Raw genomic sequence first — 7,625 nt, forward strand, 5'->3', positions numbered from 1 at the left:
ACCACACTGCCGCCTGTTTAGTTGCACCGCAGCCGAAGAAACCTTTCTGCCTTCGCCATGCTGCCGTGTACGTACCCAATTGGGGTGTGGTGGTCGACTGAGGAACGTGCTTTCGCTAGCTTACGCGAAATTCAAAGCTAACCCCAAATGTTTAGAGCTATGCGCCGAGAAAGGGGGGGGGGGGGGGAGATAGAGAGAGAGAGAGAGAGAGGAGGATGAGACCAGAGCACGCTTGGACGTCAGAACGCCGAGCTTTTATTTGAGTGGTTAGCTCATAGATTTTCTATCATGAGTACAAAAGAAACCATAAATTCCTCCCGTCCACGTGGCTTTGCAAGGAAGGATTTTTGACTGATTGCACCAATAAAAGCAGAGAAGAGAGAAATTACTTGTGGCCTGCGCTCACAAACATAAGAAATGGTATGAGTCAATTACTTAAATGCCTACAAAAATTGCAGCATTTTGATAGCATCTTACAAAGTAAAATTGGCCAGACTGTCAAAATAAATTAGTATTTAATATTTATTTATTCGGAGCATCCTGCAGAAACAAGAGGGCAGTGGCACAACCAGAAATTTTGTACGGTGGTGGGGAGAGAGAGCTGAGATGTTTTGGGGTGCAGAACGGGGGGAGGGGGGGGGGGGGGGTCAAGATGTATCTGTATACATTAACATGCTGCCCTGATTGGGCAAACACTGATTTGTTTGTTGGTGTACGTTAAATCGTTGGCTGGCTTTTTTTTTAGGAGGGGGAGGGGGAGGGTCTTTGTGACTATGCTATGCGGCGAGCAAGTCGCCTGCTTCTTGCCAGGAGTTGCGGTGCCGTCAGAACGGCGCTGAGCTCCGATTGGCTTTGGATGAAAGGGTAGCGGATAGAGCTCAATGCTAGATGCTCCGAGGTCTACCCACTATCTGTTTTCAATTAGCCAATAAGAACTCGGAGTTCTGGCATCTTGGAAACTCATGTGCAAGAAGCAGACGAACTTGCGCTCCGCAGTGATAGAGGAGTGGTAAAATACATAATAGGGCTTTGCAAGAAATATATTCTACACAAACGCACGGAGATATTACAAGCATTAATAAACTCGACCATCATGGGAAAGACAAATGGTATATCTACTAATATAGGAAAGCAAGCATTAATCACATCCGTTAAACAGACATTAAAAATACTGGTCATATAAAATCTTGAAACAATATTTGTGGCTAGACGATTCTAGTCTTCAACTGTACGTGAAAAAAAAAAAACACTAACAATTCTTCTAAAAAGCATTTCACATACTGTAACCTACTCGTGTTCCTTTGTTTGAGAATCTGTTGCGCTTTAGTCCAAACTGAAGACATTTTCTACGAAAACGCACTGGCATTTTTTTGTAGCGTGAGCTACACTGGCCGAGGCTGAGTAGCTTCACGTGGCTCCTGGACAGCCGTGCTGCGCACGCGCGAGGAGCAGTAACGTCACACGGCTCACAGCTGGCGCGCCGGAGCCACCGCCGCCGCGCGCTCCGCAGCCACCGCGCGCGCCTCACCGGTCTGCGCATTCCAGAGGAGTGACGTCATAGCCGCGGCAGACGCACTGGCGCCGCCGCGTGCCCAGCTGTGCGCTTAAAACTTGTGTTTGGGCGATTTGGTTCATACTGATTTAAAAGGTTAAAAAGCGCGACACAACAAGGACAATGAAGACACGAAGACGACAGGACGGGCTTAGCTACTGTGCGCCTCCGTTGCGCAGTAGCTAAGCCTGACGCTGCACCGGAGCCGCTTGATATCGTTTCTCATTTTCCTTTTTTTTTTATTTAGTTTTTTTTTTTTTTTTTAACAGAACTGATGCTTTTGTCACACCGACTCCTTTCGGAAACAAATGAAGGACTGGCAGCCGAGTCTGTTTACGCACCGCAGCTCGGAGCACGTGGACCGAAAGCTGGCACTGCAGAAAGTAGGGATCCTGGGTTCAATCCCCAACCCTGCCCGTTTCCATCTGGATGAGCTTCGTTCCGGCAAGCGGTCGTGTATTACTACGGGTGATGCACGCTATCGGTGGTACTCCAATGGCAAGATTTGTTGTGAACAGCGGAGACGACGGACGCTCATAGTGGTTGACTTCCCCATCTGTAAGCAGAGACATACACACACACACACACACACACACACACGCATACACAGTACAGAAAAAAAATCTCGCAGCTTTGTTTTGCGCTTATTTAATTTGATGCATAAGCATGTGATAAAAAGGATCTCAGATTGCGCGTTTCATAGGTACGGGGCGCTCCTGAGAAAATAGAACCGTGTTTCTCGGCCCGCAGAAGTAAAGTATGCATCGCAGAAATCTTTAACTCCGTGTGAATGTGACACTATAGCCGGTGACGGGTCAAGAACGAAGTGGAGGCTCCTCCCACCCTTTCCCCTTCAGCGGAGCGAACGGTGGAGAGGAGGCGACCTCCTCTCCAGCGTTCGCTCCACTGAAGTGGAAAGAGGTGGGAGGAGCCTCCACTTCGTTCTTAACCTGTCGCCGACTATAGTGGTTAGGATACAGCGCACAATTTTGAGAACATGACTTTACCTGTAATATGAGATAATTGAAAAAAAAACACGAAATTTCTGTCTACGAGCCCAAGCCCAATATCGTCAGAACAAGACATTGTGCACGCTAATGGGCCTTATATTGGTGAAAAACGCTTGTCGGCAAAAAAAAAGTGAAAGCTGCTTACAACTCCCTGTAACGCCGAATTAGAGCGCAGCTCTTGAGGAGGAGGAGGAGGGAAGGGCACTGGGGGGGGGGTTAAACTAACCAGGGGGTCACGTGACCTTTGAGGGTCACGTGACCACGTCACCCCCAATGCCGATGATGTCATCACTGACGTCACTGATGACGTCATCAGTGACGATGACGATGCGGGTACCGATGACGTCATTAGTGACGTCACTGATGACTTCACCAGTGATGATGACGATGACGATGCGAATGTCGGTGACGTCATCAGTGACGTCGTTGATGACGTCATCAGTGATGATGACGATGACGATGCGGATGTCGGTAACGTCATCAGTGATGATGACGATGACGATGCGGATGCCGCTGACGTCATCAGTGATGATGACGATGACGATGCGGATGCCGGTGACGTCATCAGTGACGATGACGATGACGATGTGGATGCCGGTGACGACATCAGTGATGTCACTGATGACGTCATCAGTGATGATGACGATGATGATGCGGATGTCCGTAACGTCATCAGTGATGATGACGATGACGATGCGGATGCCGGTGACGTCATCAGTGATGATGACGATGACGATGTGGATGCCGGTGACGTCATCAGTGACGATGACGATGTGGATGCCTGTGACGTCATCAGTAATGATGACGATGACGATGTGGATGCCGGTGACGTCATCAGTGACGATGACGTCATTGGGGGTCACGCGACATCGGCGGGGGTCACGTGACCTCAGGGGAGTCACGTGACTTCGGGGGGTCACGTGACCTCGGGGGGTCACGTGCCCCCACGAGGTAACGTGACCCCGGTGGGGGGCTCGCGCGGTGCATTATGGGACATTTCCCATGATGCACCGCGCGGTTACGCCGACGCCGACGCCGACGGCGACGCCGACGCCGCTCAAGCCGGAAACGGGCCCCTAAGAGCTGCGCTCTAAAATTGTAATCGTTTTTTTTCCTAGATACTACATATGTACCCACAATCTCATTTCTTGTTTCGACGAAATTAAGCTTAGGTGAGCGACGGCTCCCATAGGGAAATTTCGTCCTTCTCAATTATCTTTTGATCGGGGTAACATCATGTTCTCAAACATTTCGCGTTCCATCCCAACCGCTGGTGTCACACTCCCATGGAGTTTTAACTTTCTGCAATGCGTAATTTATATACTCGGACAAAAAAAAAACGCAGTTCTTTTTTTTTAAGGAACGCCCCTTACATTAAGAATGTTTTACTAAGTCGTAGTCACTGAGAAGGTAAGAACAGCAGGAGTCTCACGGAGCCCAATTTCCAGCACGTACTCATTCCCTTCGTCCATAATTTGACTGCGCGCAGAGCCGTTTATTCTGGAGACTTGGGCATTCTTTCGAACATGCGGACAGCCTAGCAACCACGACCAGAGATCTGGCAACCAAATGCTTTCCCCGTCCTACGCCGAATTCAGAAACCTCACTCAAACTACACTCAAACTGAAGGGCCCCTCCACTTCCTCGAGGAAGGCGCGAGGGCCGGCGCTGGCCAATCGCGACGGCGGATCCGTCCTCGCGATTGGCCAGCGCCTGTCCTCGCGCCTTCCTCGAGGAAATGGAGGGGCCCTTCAGTTTGAGTGGAGCCTCCTATTGTGTTACTAATTCATGACCCACCTTGGATTAGCCACCCCACGTCTGCACTAATGTGTCATCGCACCAAAAGGTTCTCTCTTTAAAGTAAGCACATTTGGCACTTTCCACGGAATCAATAGACCGATCTCGCTAAGGGTGTGTCACGCATGCGTAACGTCGCCATCACTGTAGTCCATATGAGGCAGGCGCCAGTTCACGAGGCAGCTCGTGCCGCCTCGTGCTCTGCTCGCGCAGGCCTTTAGCGGGGTTGTCGCGCGTCCCACGATGCATGGCGGCAGCGGTGGCGTATATATAATAAAACTGGCTCTGAGATCGGTCTATTGCTCACAGTTCCTTATCTGCAGCGATCTCTAAGAATATTACCGGCTCTCATTCCCTTCTGTCGTCTAGAAATTTAACTTTCTGCATTCTCACCACCGCCACAATCCAACACCGCGAAAAGTGTTCGCGACGCAGGAACTGCAAACCCGTGCTCTAAATGGCCGAACTTTTGTTCAGCATGTTTTTTGTCCGAAAACAAACAAAAAAATGCTTATTTGTAAGTTTTGTTATTGGAGATCGATAAAAGGTGCGCGGTCTTCGGATGGAATGATCAATTAGAGGTGGAACAGAATACCGATGAACGAGAAATGTTTTCATAAGGCTACTTGTAACCGCGAATTTGAGGGGGCTTACTCAGAGGGAAGTGGCGAAACGAAAAACCACATCCATCTTGCATAATCGCAAGGTCGGCTAGTTCTAGCTAGATTCAGTGGGTCACAAGCTCCACCCATCCGCCGAACTCTCTTACCCCCCATTCACACTGGAAGCGGATCCGCGTTCGCGAAGCGGTTGCGAAAGCGGTTGTATAAAGATCCAGTGCAATTGCACGCGCATTTGATGTCATCGTGTGCGCGTGCAATTGTACTGAATCCTTATACAACCGCGTTCGCAACCGCTTTGCGAACGCGGATCTGCTTCCAGTGTGAATGAGCCCTTAGAATAAATAGCTCTGGCTGCGCCAGCATGCTGGAGGCTAACGCAGGGGCGGATCCAGACCTCCATTTTAGGGGCGGGCGGTTCCTCGGTGTAAAACGGCGGGGGGGGGGGGGGGGGGGGGGGGTGTTTATATTTTTTGTGGAGTTATCGTTTTTACTAAACTCTGATAACATAATATAGATCTTGAGAGCTTTTGTATCGGTTTACCTGTCGGGGTCTTTGAATTAAAACTTTTTCTTTGAACTAAATCTTTGAATTAAAAATCTTTGAATTAAAACCTTTCGGGTGACCACGCTAGAGGTAAGTATCTCAAAAATTGTGGTGACACTATCCTTTCTGAAACTTGGGTTTCAGACCGACATTACGTGAGCAGTCGATTTAGGGCAGCTTAAAGACATTGCCTTGGCAGACATTCTGGTTGGAGCTAGTGCTCAACTGCTGCGGCAACGGGAAGAGCGGCTTAAATCAGCGGAGCGAGTATGTTGCAAACAAGCGACAAAAATGGCCCGGCGGCTTCGACGCTGCTCGCGGCGTCAAAACACTGTTGACGCAGCGAGCGAAACGAACGCTGCCAGGCAAGTTCGTCGGTTGTTCGCCGTATACTTGGAATGTCCAGAGCGCAGCACATGCGGCATTGCAAACCCAAACTCGTGTTTTCACGTGTTCTGGATGCAACTCGAGAGAACGAAAGCGAATAATTGTTGAATATTTTTGAAAGCATGTTGCAGTTCGTCAACTATAACTTTTGAACTTAGACAAGACCTTAAACCAGCAAGGGATCCTTCCAAATTATATTCAATTGCACTTCGTCTGGATATTTTCTGTATCAAAGGAACACTTACTTGTTTCTGGGTAGTTAGCTCATTCGTCAGGGTCGAGAGGACAGGTGCAGAGATATGATGGGGCAGAGCGGTTGCAAGGTCGGCGAATCTCAAATGGGCTAAAGGCCGATCACGACTGGAGTCGGTGTTCACTCGAACGGGCACAGACACTGTCTATTTAATTTATGTATAGCCGCATCTTTGAAAGGGCCTTGTTTTCCCCAAGTCCGTTCGACACACACATATTCGTTCCTGCAAAGCCGCGCGAAAGCTCTGCCGTCAATTCACAGAAGCCGCGTTGAACTGGAAAAGACGGCGCCAAGGGGAGACAAGGGGTAGCGGGCGCCTTTCCTAAGATATGTCCCGCCACCCTAAGTTGAAACGGCATTGTATACAAATAAATGCCTACGGCGTCGGCTTGAGGACCCCGTGTAAGCAGCCTCCAGCCTTTAGAGTGCTCGTACCGTTTATCTTTCTTTTATTAGCTTCCCGCCACGAGAAGTCGTACCGCAGGCAGTATGAAGCCCATTAGGGGAAACATCTCCCCCTTCTGGCGCTCGTCGGCTTCTTTCTGTATTCCGCGCAGCGGCGCTGATCCTCAGTGAGGGATAGAGGCGAGGGCGAAAGTGGGCTTATGTTTAAGCCAAGGTCGTGGGGAAGTGCGGAGCGTCTTTAGGAGAAGCTCAGACCCAGACTACACTGTACCCAGAGCATTTGCTTCCTCTCTCAGTTGAGAAGAAAAGCAATTGGTCTCCTGGTTGTACAAGCTGCATCCCCCCCCCCCCCCCCCTCCTGGAACGTCTCCTCCCGGTACGTCCCCTCCGCACTTCCCTTGGCAATGAGCACATAGTGCCAATAAGATACCTTTAGTGAGCCCGTGGGCGACAGCATCTCAAAGCAAGCCAAAAAAGACGTGCCAAAAGACAAGCCCAGAACCAGGAAGAAACCATCAAACGAAAAGTGATGAAAAGGCGGCCGCTAGAGAGGAAGGATAATCCGCTACCCTTGAGGAAGGCTGCTTGACGTCTGCGTTTGGGAGCTTTCAGGGCACAATTTTTTCGCAGACAGCCCCCAAAGAGAGAAAGGGAGACAGAGAGAGAGAGAAAGGGGTCTAGATATGTTGAAGGTATTTTCTCCCCGTGCTCGACGTGCTGGCCTTGTTTGGAAGTGTGCCTGCAGTCGAGGACCCTGATATTTGGTGCGCCTCCCCACTGTCTCTCCACTTCGAAACTCCTGGCGCCGTCCCTGTCGGGAAGACGTACCGTGACCTTGACGGAGATAAACCCCACTTTGGAAGCGCGCGCGTCCACCCACCGCTGTTTTAATCTTTTGTTTCTCGCGTCGATTCCTTACGTTTTTAGAGCGCAGCTCTTAGGGGCCCGTTCCCGGCTTGAGCGGCGTCGCCGTCGCCGTCGGCGTAACCAAGGTCATACCAAGGTCACTTGCCCCCCAAGGTCATCCCAAGGTCACGTGACCCCAAGGTCACGT

The sequence above is a fragment of the Ixodes scapularis genome, unplaced genomic scaffold (assembly GCF_016920785.2).
Source record: "Ixodes scapularis isolate PalLabHiFi unplaced genomic scaffold, ASM1692078v2 PGA_scaffold6__148_contigs__length_123643588, whole genome shotgun sequence".
In the NCBI taxonomy this organism is placed as follows: domain Eukaryota; kingdom Metazoa; phylum Arthropoda; class Arachnida; order Ixodida; family Ixodidae; genus Ixodes; species Ixodes scapularis.